The sequence below is a fragment of the Trachemys scripta genome, chromosome 2 (genome assembly GCF_013100865.1).
Source record: "Trachemys scripta elegans isolate TJP31775 chromosome 2, CAS_Tse_1.0, whole genome shotgun sequence".
NCBI classification, from domain to species: Eukaryota; Metazoa; Chordata; order Testudines; family Emydidae; genus Trachemys; species Trachemys scripta.
Genome location: NC_048299.1, coordinates 205,529,848 through 205,542,115, shown reverse-complemented (window position 1 = coordinate 205,542,115; position 12,268 = coordinate 205,529,848). Strand labels below are relative to the sequence as shown.

Below are 12,268 nucleotides of genomic sequence, written 5' to 3'. Positions count from 1 at the left end.
TTCCTCAAAAAGAAGGTATTTGAATTTCTAAAGTGCCAAGAAAAACCTTGAAACTCTAACTAAAATCCATTTATCGTCCTCATCCCATATCAAATGATGGAAAGAGGTTTAATAAAACACTAACCCCTGGTCTACACTGGGGGGAAGGGAGGGGAGGAAATCGATCTAAGTTAAGCAACAGCTGACGTCGACATACTTAGATCTACTTACCGCAGTGTCTTCACTACGGTGAGTCGACTGCTACCGCTCCCCCGTTGACTCTGCCTGTGCCTCTCTCCGACGTGGAGTATAGGAGTCGACGGTAGAGCGCTCGGGGATCGATTTATCGTGTCTAGACTAGATGCGATAAATCAATCCCCGCTGGATCGTTTGCTGCCCGCCAATCCGGCCAGTAGTGAAGACATACCCTAAGAAAAATGTGTGTGTGTAGTGGAAACATGAGAAACTTGACTCATGAAGCTAACACATTTTTGGAGGATGTGATAGGTAATCATTTCATGCATGAAACTTAGCCCTGGTCTACACTGGGGTTGGGGGAGGGGGTCGATCTAAGTTAAGCAACTTCAGCTCCATGAATAACATAGCTGAAGTTGACATACTTAGATCTACTCACTGCGGTGTCTTCACTGTTGTGAGTCGACTCCACCTGTGCCTCTCGGCCTGATGGACTACAAGAGTTGACAGGAGAGCGCTCGGGGGTCGATTTATTGCATCTAGTCTAGACGCAATAAATCAACTCGCCCCCCCGGATCAATCACTGCCCACCGATCCGGTGGATAGTATAAACATACCCTTAGTCAAATATGGGAATTCTGCTTATAAAAACAGTCGTACAGGACCCTGCTGTTATACAAGTGCAAAAAGCTTTTTAAATGCAGAATGATGGTTTCTTTTTCCAAAAATCCAGACAGCAGCAGCCACTGAAATACCAGTTGCTTCTAACGTAACTTCTTCAAGAAGAGAAACTACTAACACTACAAGCAGCACCTCAATAAACTGTTATAAGTTTCTCAGCTCAAATTAATGATTGTTGTATTAGATAAAAAGCTGTGGCAGTCATATGTATGCAGTCCTTTCATAGGCATGAATGCTTTGGTTCTAAAAGCTAGTGTTAATATAATAAAATCTTATACAGTAACTCCTCGCTTAATGTTGTAGTTGTTCCTGAAAAATGCGACTTCAAGCGAAACGATGTTAAGCAAATCCAGTTTCCCCATAAGGATTAATGTAAATAGAGGGGGTTAGAGTCCAGGGAAATTTTTTTCACCAAACAAGGCTATATTTTTATATATAGACACACAGTATAAGTTTTAAACAAACAATACTGTACACAGCAATGATGATTTTGAAGCTTGGTTGAGGTGGTGAAGTCAGAGGATGGGATATTTCCCAGGGAATGCCTTATTGCTAAATGTTGAACTAGCACTCGGCTGAGCCTTCAAGGGTTAACACGTTGTTAATGTAGCCATTACACTCTACAAGACAGCACAAATGGAGGGAGAGGAGACAGCATGGCAGACAGAGACATTTTGTGTGTGTGTGTGTGTGAGAGAGATGCGCATTGCCCCTTTAAGTACGCTGAGCCCACTCTAAGTACATTGCCTTTTTAAGTAGATCAGCAAGCTCCCTCCGTCCTGAGCCCTGTTGTGTCCCCCCTGTTCTATGGAGATGGGGGAGGGGGACACCCTGACATTAGCCCCCCTCTATCCTCCCTTCCCTGCACAGCAAGCAGGAGGCTCCCAGAAGAAGCTCCAAGACAGAGGGCAGGAGCAGCACATGGCAGTGGGAGGAGGGACAGCTGAATTGCCTGGCAATTGATAGCCTGCTGGGCAGCTACCACACAGGGAACTTAGGGGAGCGGGGAGCTGATGGGGGGGGGGGGGAGAAAGACTGTCGGTCCACTCTGGTTCCAAGCCCCCACCAGCTAGCTCCAACAGGCTGCTCTTCCTGCAAGCAGTGGACAAAGCAGGCGGCTGCCAAACAATGTTATAAGGGAGCATTGTGCAACTTTAAATGAGTATGTTCTCTAATTGATCAGCAACGTAACAACGTTAACCGGGACAACATTAAGTGAGGAGTTACTGTATTCATATAGTTCCTCTTCAGGCAGAAGGATCTCGGACATCTCTAGGAGTTTCTTCATCTGAAATTTAAATATACCAACTTTTTGCATAGAATATATCCATACATAGCAGTACTCCAACTTTTTAGGACAGAACGGGGAGAATAAAATTTTGCTCACTGAAAATTCTGTATTTAAATTGAATGTGGAAATTGCCTAATCTGCACATAGTAGTCAAATTATAGTTTTAAGACTCCTGCTTTATAAAAAGCATGTTAGGATTCTGAATGGAAGACTATAGTTAGTAAACTATTAGATTCTAATCATCGTATCTAGTTGTAAAGATCTAATCAGTTAAAGAACAAAACCTTAAATATAGTTTTAAGAACAAAACTAAACTTTGAATAAGCGATAACCAGATCTGACCCTACATAGCTGGTAAGGTCTGATAATATTCTAGGTAGTATAGCATACATTTCATTGGTTGTGTGTCTGTGCTTGTGACTAGCAGTCTTGATTGTAGTAGGGTAGATGTAGACGTTGATATGTATGGTTTAAAAACAGAAATAGATAAGGTCTGTTAGCTTCAGGTATGGTGTTGCTTTGGCAGAGGCTATCCGCTTTTTATAAAATACTTTAAGAAGTCATAAAATTCACTGGTTCTACCCTGTTCATTCAGCTTACAAATAGCTGAGAACAAAGGGGGTAATGGTGTGGTTTATGGCTTCTCTCCCTGGGTATTCACTGTTGAGTCAGAAGGCAGGCCACGATTTCCAATAGGTGTTTTTATTAACTTTCTCTATCTCTCTCTTACAAAGCTTTTCTAGGAGCAGTGTAAATAACCTTTTTTTAAAAAAAAAAAACCCCCCAAAACATTTACTAGCGGGAATGCAATAACGACAGTATGCAGAATGCTGGATAATAAAATGAAACAAATGATCTATAACAGTAGCATTCTGAAAATATAACCTGCACGAAACATAAGTTTGTATTCTGAAAAAGGAAGGAAAGGGGTTGAAATGTACCTATGTGTTACTATGATGGATGGAGGTAGGTAAATGTATTTGCATCAGTACAAAGTCCAAGGAGCAGTTCTTGAACATGGAAGTACCAATACTGTTAAGTGCTAAGTTAGATGCTGCTATTTAGCAACAGACAGTGTGAACAAGTAAGTGATGGAGCAGCCTTGCTCGGAGGATATTTCAATAATCAAGCCTCATGTTTTATATCTGATGCTGTACAATTTAAAAGTTATCAATATAATGCTAATTAAGAAATCAGTTAGCTTTCCCTAAGACCCAAGGACGGATTAAGCCATGTATGATGCTCAGATTCTTCACTCAAAGCTCCCAGTGAGTAGGGAAACTTAGGGGTAAGCCTCTTTTTACAGACTATCTCTTCTCAACAGTCAGATTTATCTTGATAAAGTAGAGGATGATAATTCTGGCACAGCTAAGGTCCTGCTATAGTAGTGCAAGCATTTTGTCAGAGCAGAGACTGAATTTGAATTCCCCATGTGTTTAGAAGGGATCTCATCAAGAGAGTTTGTATTTATTTTGCACAGCATGATAGTCAGGATCTCTCCAGGTAGGATACCACATTTCAAACCTTTTATTTATGACACACAATTGCTCATTGTTACATACTGACTAATGTCTAGATATGACTGGAACTGCTAGCTATATCTTTTAATCATCAGAGCAACAGCCTATGGTCCAATTGTATTAAATCCGGCTGTGGGACCAGTGTGTTTGCAATGGCTAGCTGATCCTGGTCTAAAAGCAGCAGCAGATCACCTTTAGTAATTTTTCCATATATTTCATGTTTCTGATGCTGTATGACTTACTCACACTCTTTGCAGGGTCAAAAACTATAGTTACATGTGACTTCTTCATATTTAAATGTATGGTTTAGGTATGTTTTCCAAAAGAGCACTAGTCCATTACGAACAGCTAGTCAGATTCCTTTGGCTGAGTGTGGAGGGAGAATACTTCAGCTGTAAATCCCAGCAAACAGCGAAACTTCTGTCATGTTAAGACAAAAAATGAATCTGAGTGGTAAAATGAATCTGAGTGGTAAAGGACATTCGAAAGACTTTAAAAAACAAAAACAGGAAGCCTCTAGGCAACATCAAAGATTCCTGTAAACCCATAGTCACCAACCAGTCGCTCGTGGAGCCTCTGGCAGTCGGTCTCAGTCAGTGAGACTGAGATCATCAGAAGCTCCACAGTCAATCGTGTAGAGTTGCCGACTCTCCTGCAGCCAAACCAGGAGATTGGCCTCTAACAGTCCGGTGGCACAGCAGGGCTAAGGCAGGCTCCCTTCCTGCCCTGGCCCTGCACCACTCCCGGAAGTGGCTGACATGTCTGGCTGTGGCTCTGGGGAGGGGAAGGGGCAGAGGGTCTCTGCATGCTGCCCTCGCCTTCAGGTACCACCTCTGCAGCTCCCATTGTCTGGCAACAGGGAACAGAGGTCAATGGGAGCTGCAGGGATGGTGCCTGCAGACGGGGGCAGCACATGGAGTCACCTGCCCTTCCTTCCCCCATAAACCGCTGCCAGACATGCTGGATGCTTCTGGGAGCAGCGCGGTGCCTGGGCATGCAGGAAGCCTGCCTTCACCCTGCTGCGACCCCTGTCCCAGCCCTGAGCCTCCTCTGCACCCCCTCCCAGAGCCTGCACCCCCTTCTGCACCCCAACCCCCTGCCCCAGTCCTGAGCCCCCTCCTGCACCCAAACTCCATCCCAGAGCCTGCACCCTGAACCCCCTCCTGCACCTCAACCCCTTGCCTCAGCTCCAGCCCAGAGCCCGCAGCCCAACTCCCTGCCCCAGATCAGTGAAAGTAAGTGAGGGTGGGGGAGAGCAAATGACAGAGGGAGTGGGGATGGAGTGAGCGAGGCAGGGCCTCAGAGAAGGGGCAGGGCAAGGGTGTTTGGGTTTGTGTGATTACGGTTATTGCTATATTTTCTTTGAGGTAGATCCTGGGTTGCACTTAAATTCAAAAAGTGATCTTATGCTAAAGGTTGGAGACCACTGCTGTAAACTGAGTTTAGTAGGCCCCTCATTTTACCATTTGGTGCCTAATTATCTACAGTGCTACACCAGTTTTATGCTGGTGTCTCTGTTGGGACTAGTGTAGTTACACTGGTATAAAGTGGAGAATTGGGCCGCTGTGTTTTTAAAAACTCAAACCTTCATCATCCAGCCTATGAGTTAGCTCAGGAGTACCATGGACTCCCAGTATTCACCAGTTTATCCATTCTGCTTCAGAGATCCTTGTTTTCTCTATCATTAAGATTCTAAACCACTCTCTTAAATCTTGTCTTCATGCTCTGGCCTATGTGATCGCAAATTCTTCAGTAGTAATCACAGAGTCTTACACGATACCATCAAAACATTTCTACAATAAATCAATTTCTGTTGATATCTTAGACCTTATCTACTTTCTAAGAAGTGTGCCAGTACACCTACACCAGCAAACCCTTCTAGGGGAGTAGCATCAGATACACTAGTGAAAGAACATTTTTGTTGTTCTAGCTTATGCCAGTTCCCTGAAAGAAATGAGCTGTCCTGGTAAAACAGCTTCTTTGCTGGTATAACTGACTCTACCCTCGGGCTTTTAGTGTAGCTACTTTGGTTAGGGATGGTGGTTTTTTAACACACACATGCTTCCTCCCCACCCACTCCCCCCACCCCATGCCAACACCATCCAGCTTTGAATCTCAAGTGTGCCCTAAGTTCACTTATTGTCTGTGGCAATATAAATGTCTTAAAGTAAGTTTAAGTATCCTGTATAAATTTTATTCATAATAGCTGCATCTAACAGCAGATTAGAGCCTAAAATATAATCATAAGCCAGTTGTTATCCTGATTTCATATTGTTTTTAACAGCAGAACTGGTTGCTCTGCAAACATTGAAAGTATTCTAATAAAGTTCTTCTGGTTGGTCAGCTGATTTTAATGATGAAATATTTTACTGTGTACATGGTGAACATTCTATCCAAATATTTAAATCAAAGTTCTTTTGATATTAAAAGCATTAATATAAAATCAGCCTGGAAATTGGTTGTCATTCTTACTTTGGACTTTCTTACCACTAATATCACTTTTCAGTAAGATTATCAGCAGCAGTGTGATGATAAATTACAGTTGTAATTAAACTTTATTTTCACAGCTACATATGGTGTCAAATACTTTGTTATATGAAAAAAAAAATCACATTTTGAAAAAATTGATGCTTTTTTTCCTAACACTTCCACTGTTTTTCTTTGAAAGTAGCAGAATAAACATAACTATATTTACATTTTTCACATTTTTGCTTATTCAAATCTCAGAAGTTCAGGCCTTTTGTCACCTTATTTCCCACTCTCACACCTCAGTAAGTGCTCTGCAGATGCCATTGCCACCTATCAGTAGAATAGACAGAGGCTGAGATATTAGCAATAGACTGCAGGTTAGGGTAGCTCATGGCATGGGAAATCTTATATTACAGAGAATTGCGCTTCAGAGACCTGAACACAAATTATTAAATCCTGATTTAGTTCCATTTCTCTTCTGCCCATAGGAGGGTGGGGGAACGTTTGTTTACATTGCATATCAAACAATAATAAAAAACCCTAAAATGATTACAGGAAAAACAAAGTTTTCAAAGCAGACTTTAAAATATGCTTTTTGCGTTCCCTACAGATTAGCAATAAAGTTTTAGTAGGATTTAGCAATGCTTACTTCCTCTCCTACACGTTTTAATCCTTCCAGAGTCTCTGCTATAGTTAGTCTTATATCTTAGTCTTGCTTAACTTTGTCAATACTCTGCAAACAAACCTTTTGTCCTTTACTGACAGCAGGAAGACTATAATAATTCTGATTGATATGAGTCAGAGTCGTAGTAGAAAATTCAAGACTTGCACTTGTTTGCTGCTTTGTTTTTGTCCTGTATTAAAACCCTGAAGAAAACCTCACTACAGCTTTGAAAAGTGCTGCATGACTGTTGGCGTGAATGCACAGCTCAGAATGACTTTTTGCTTCCCTAATTTACTGTTATCATATAATTTAAAATAGATCTTTATCCTAAAATACTGAATTTGATTCCAGTTTGTCATTGGAATAAAAACATGGACTTATAATTCCCTTCTGCATTTAATCCTGAAAAAATCCTTCCATGCCAAGCAGCCTTCATCCTTACTCTCTCCAGATCTGAACTTCCTCTTAACATGGATTTACACTAAGACTAAGTATGAGATTGACTGGGCTTCACGTTGGGCCAGTCTGCTTTTCAAAGAAAAAAATTAACTTGGAAGATGTTTAATGTTTTAGCCTTTCAGTAATATGAAGTCAGTTTATATTTAAGTTCTTTCTATTTGGTGTTTTAGCACTCTTACTGGAGGTGGTCAAGATGCTTATAGTTGATCTAACTTATGAAAGAAGTATTGAGGCCATTGACCTAGATTCCATCTGGTTTTAAAAAACAGAACTTTATAGCTTAATATTAAGCAAAAAGGTTTAATACTTAATAGAAGGAAGGAAGAGTCAATAGCACACATACAAAAAAAAATGACTTCCTAGGAAGGAGTACTGCAGCAAGAGAGCTGGGGCGGGGGTCAGAGTGGATGACAAGCTAAATATGAATAGTGAACAATGTTGCAACAAGAGCAAACATCATTCTGAAATGTATTAGCAGGAGTATTGGAAGCCAGACAAGAGACGTAATTCTTCTGCTCTACTCCATGCTGATTAGGCCTCAGCTGGAATAGTGTGTCCAGTTCTGGGCACCACATTTCAGGAAAGATGTGGAGAAATTTCGGAGAAGAGCAACAAAAATGATTACAGGTCTAGAAAACATGACCTATGAGTGAAGATTGAAAAAATTGGGTTTGTTTAGTTTGGAGAAGAGAAGACCGAGGACACGATAACAATTTTCAAGTGCATAAAAGATTATTACAAGGAGGAAGGAGAAAAAATGTTCTCAACTTAAGAGGCTAGGACAAGAAGCTATGGACTTAAATTGCAGAAAGGGCCATTTAGGTTGGACATTAGGAAAAACTTCCTAACTGTCAGGGTGGTTAAGCACTGGAATAAATTGCCCAGTGAGGTTGTGGAATCTCCATCATTGGAGATTTTTAAGAGCAGGTTAGACAAACACCTATCAGGGGTGGTCTAGATAATATTTAGTTCTGCCATGAATGCAGGGGACTGGACTAGATGACCTCTTGAGGTCCCTTCCAGTCCTGCAGTTCTATGATTCTGTTAATCTGATAGCTGGTTAAATTATTTTTGAAGCAGGCTGGAAAGTGATTGGCTACCTGTTGAATAAGGTCCCACTATTTGCAGTATCACGTATAGGAATGTGGAAGTTTCTATATTAGATCAAGCCAGTAGTCCATCTAGTTCAGTATCCTTCCTCTGATAATGGCCAGTGCCAGATGCTCCAGAGGAAGGTGCTAGAAACACCATAGTGGATAATTATATATGTAGGGGGAATTTCTTCCTAATCCCCATCAGTTAGTGGTCGACTTATGCCCTGCAGTATGAGGGTGTATATCCCATTTAATGTAACTGTGTGTTATCGTTGTCCATATACATGTGTAATGTTTTTTTGACTCCTACTTACAACTTGTTCCTAAAACTTTCTCAGTGAATTCCTTGAGCAGTTTGTGTGTTGTATAAAAAGGAATTTCCTCTTATCAGTTATATATTTGTTTCCATTCAGTTTCATTGAATGTCCCCTTATTTTTTGCTATGAAAGGGTAAATTGGAGTTCCTAATTTAACTGCTCCATACCATTCATGAGGTTGTATTGCTATCATATCCCCTTGTATTTGTCTCCTCTCTAAAATTAACAGTATCAGTCTTCTCAACCTCTTATATGAAAGACTTTCCAGGTCTCTAATCATCTGATGACTATCTTTGAAGTGCTTCTATTTCTCTTATATCTTTTTGGGATGGGGTGACCAAAACTGAACATGGTACTGAACTGAGCATTTATAAATATAATGGCATTATATTTTCTTATCCCATTCTTAATACACCCAACATTTTCTTTTCTTGTTTTATGATTGCCCCTGCGTTTTGAGCATTTTTCACTGTGCTGTCTACAGTGATATCCAGGTCTTTTTTGTTAGTAGTTACAGGAAAGTTAGAACCCTGCAATATTTTTGAGTTGCTCAAATCATTCCTTCCAATGTATGTTATCTTATTTTTATCAATATTGAATTTAATCTGCCATCATATTGCTTATTCCTTCCTCACAGTCCTCTTTAGAGTTGAATAATGTAAATAATTTTGTATCATCTGCAAATTGTCAGCTATATGCCCCCTTTTTCAGTACAATAAATAAATATATGAAACACCAGTTCTTCTACAGAACCTTGGTGCATCACGTTAGTAGCCTTTTTCCATGTTTAAATTTATTAAATATTTCTGTTCTCTTAGCCAACTTCTGATCCATGACAGTATGCACATCAGCACTACTTAGTTTCCTCAGTAGACCCATATGAGGGATATTGCCAAAGGCTTTTTGAAATTCTAAATAAACCGAGTCAGTTAGTTCTCCTTTATCTACTTTTTTTGTTGACACATTCAGAGATTTCTAATAGATTAGGTAGACATGATTTCCCTCTATAGGAGCTATGATAATTTGTCCTTATCCTGTGTCCATCTTGGTGTTTTATTATTCAGTTTTTAATTATTTCAGTCAGTTTACCTGATACTGAAGTATAAGGCTCACTGGTCTGTAATTCCTAGATCAGCTGCACTGCCTTTTTTTTTTTTTTTTGAGGATAGGTATAACATTTGTTAACCTTCAGTCCTCTTACAGAGTAGTTTATTGTAGTGAGAGGTGGCTTATGTTAACAACTTTGACACTTTGTTCTTAACTGCCTTCAGAACTATTGGATGAATGTCATCTGGTTCTGGTATTGCACTTTAATTTAGCAATTTTTCTCTAGCACCTCCTCCTGGCAACTCAGTTTCTGACAGTACTTTATTGTTTTCTTCTGAAAAGAATGGGCCTGAGGTGTATTTTCCCCAGTGTCTTCTATGATAGAGACTGTTGCAAAGAAATCATTGTTGCAGAGAAGCTATGTCTTTATTCTCCTTAATTGATCCCTTAACTTCCTGGTAACTCTCAGTGGACCCACTAATTCACAGTAGGTCCTGTTTCAAGTATAATTTACGTTTTTGTGTCCTTGATTATTTGCTTAAATTCTCTCTTAGCCATTCTAGTTTATATCTTACATTTTAAGCTGTCTGTGTTTATGGTCTTTTCTGTTGGCTTCACTAAAGTAGGATTTCCATTTTCTGAAGTATTGTACCTGTTTGGCTCAAATAGCCTTGGGAACCATGTGATTTAGCCATATTTTTTCCCCCTTGCCTTCCTGTCAGTTTTTTCTTGCTTAGGGGTATGCAAACCTCTTTGGCTATTATTATATTTTAGCTTTATTGCAAATACCACCATAAGGAATTCACCACTTCATTCTTAATTACAGCCGAAACTTGATGATAATCTTCATCCTGAAAGTGCTGTGTAAACATTAACCTTTTCTCAATCTTTCTAAATCCAACTGTAAATCATTAGCAAAGTTATTCTTTATCTGGGAAAGTGTTAAGAAAAAAAAATGACAGATTGTTGGTTCTTTCAACTTGTGTGGTTCTGCCCTGAGAGAATTCTTCCTGTATTATGTTATGCTATTGACCCTATATTGGTGCTCCACAGATTCCAAATAAGCAATCCATCTAAAATAAAATGAGAAATAATCTCTTGAGTTTTCTTATCTTGTGTCTATTGACAAATATTTTTGAGCTAGTTTGCTCAATTCAAAAAGAGTCCCACAACCCTAGTGAGGAAAGGTCAGCCTCTTGAAGTGGAAGGAAGAAGAGCTGGACCTAAAAGGCCTTCCCTCCTCCCTCTTCTTTAATAGAGGAGGAAGATCAAGTACCGTAGAACTTCAGAGTTACAAGCACCTCAGGAATGGAGGTTGTTCATAACTCTGAAATGTTCTTAACTCAGAACAAAACATTATGGTTGTTCTTTCAAAAGTTTACAACTACATTGACTTAATACAGCTTGGAAACTTTACTATGCAGAAGAAAAATGCTGCTTTCCCTTTTTATTTTAATAGTTTACATTTAACTGTGCTGTACTTGCTTTTTTTTGTTTCTGCTGCTGCCTGATTGTGTTCTTCCGGTTCCAAATGAGGTGTGTGGTTGACTGGTCAGTTTGTAACTCTGGTATTTGTAACCCTGAGGTTCTGCTGTAGAATGGTAGCTGCCTTCCACTCTTTACCCCCTCCATTTTCTGCTGGTTTTGCTGCAGTGAGAGATAAGTTGGTTATGAAAATCCACCTCTTTGCTTTTTTGTCATTGTAGAGAAAGGTGAAGGGTTTTAGTAGGGAAGCCATCTCCTTCACTGCTTTTTTCTTCCTCCTGCTTACTGGAAGTACATTGGGGCTGGCCATCAAGGGTCTAGAGACAGCTGCCTAGAAAGAAGAACTTTAGCAGACTTCCTAAAGAAATTGTCAAGAAACTAAATGCCCTCTCGTCTGAAAAATGAGAGGTAGCTACTTACATCCATTGTTTTAAGACCGTGGCCACTTCCAGTTCTATCTTCTTCTGAACCCCTGATGAATAGACATAGTGAAGGGAAGGACAAGGCTGCAGGGGAATTAGCCACAGGAGGTCACTCATTGGTCACCTTATTTCTTTCTGTAAAAGGGAATCTGGCAAAATAACCACATTCCTGTGTCACAGGAGAGGGTGCCCCAGAGCATGGTAGCCTGCATGGGGTATTGTGGTGGTTGTCTGAGGAGCCCCAGATGAGAGAATCTTAGCCCTCTCATAATAGAGAGCATTTTTATCCTACAGAAAGCATTTGGCTGAGGTGTACAAGGGGGCTAGTATTGTCTCCTGAGGGTTGCGTGGGACAGTGAAGCTAGCTAGCAGCAGTTTCTGTACCCCCATACATCCTCCTCAGTAGAGTCCAGTGGTAAATTTCTGCTCATGTATATTGTTTTTCTTGCTTTCCTTCTTTGAACTCTCAAGGTTATTCAGCGATTTTCCTCACAATTTCATTAGGAAATTTGCCATAAACATCCTTTCTAGGCAGCTGTCTCTGGACCTTTGGAGAGCAGCACTAATGTGCTTCCTGTCTGTAGGGGGTGTTCAGCACAAAATTATGAACCTTCAGAGAGATAGAAAAGAAGGGATGTCAGACCT

General features: G+C 40.3%; 1 protein-coding gene across 4 annotated transcripts in view; it reads left to right on the top strand.

Annotated features, from left to right (window-relative positions):
- The window catches only part of SS18 (SS18 subunit of BAF chromatin remodeling complex), a 55,554-nt gene that overhangs the window by 10,985 nt on the left and 32,301 nt on the right, over nt 1-12,268 (top strand). The window lies entirely within an intron of this gene.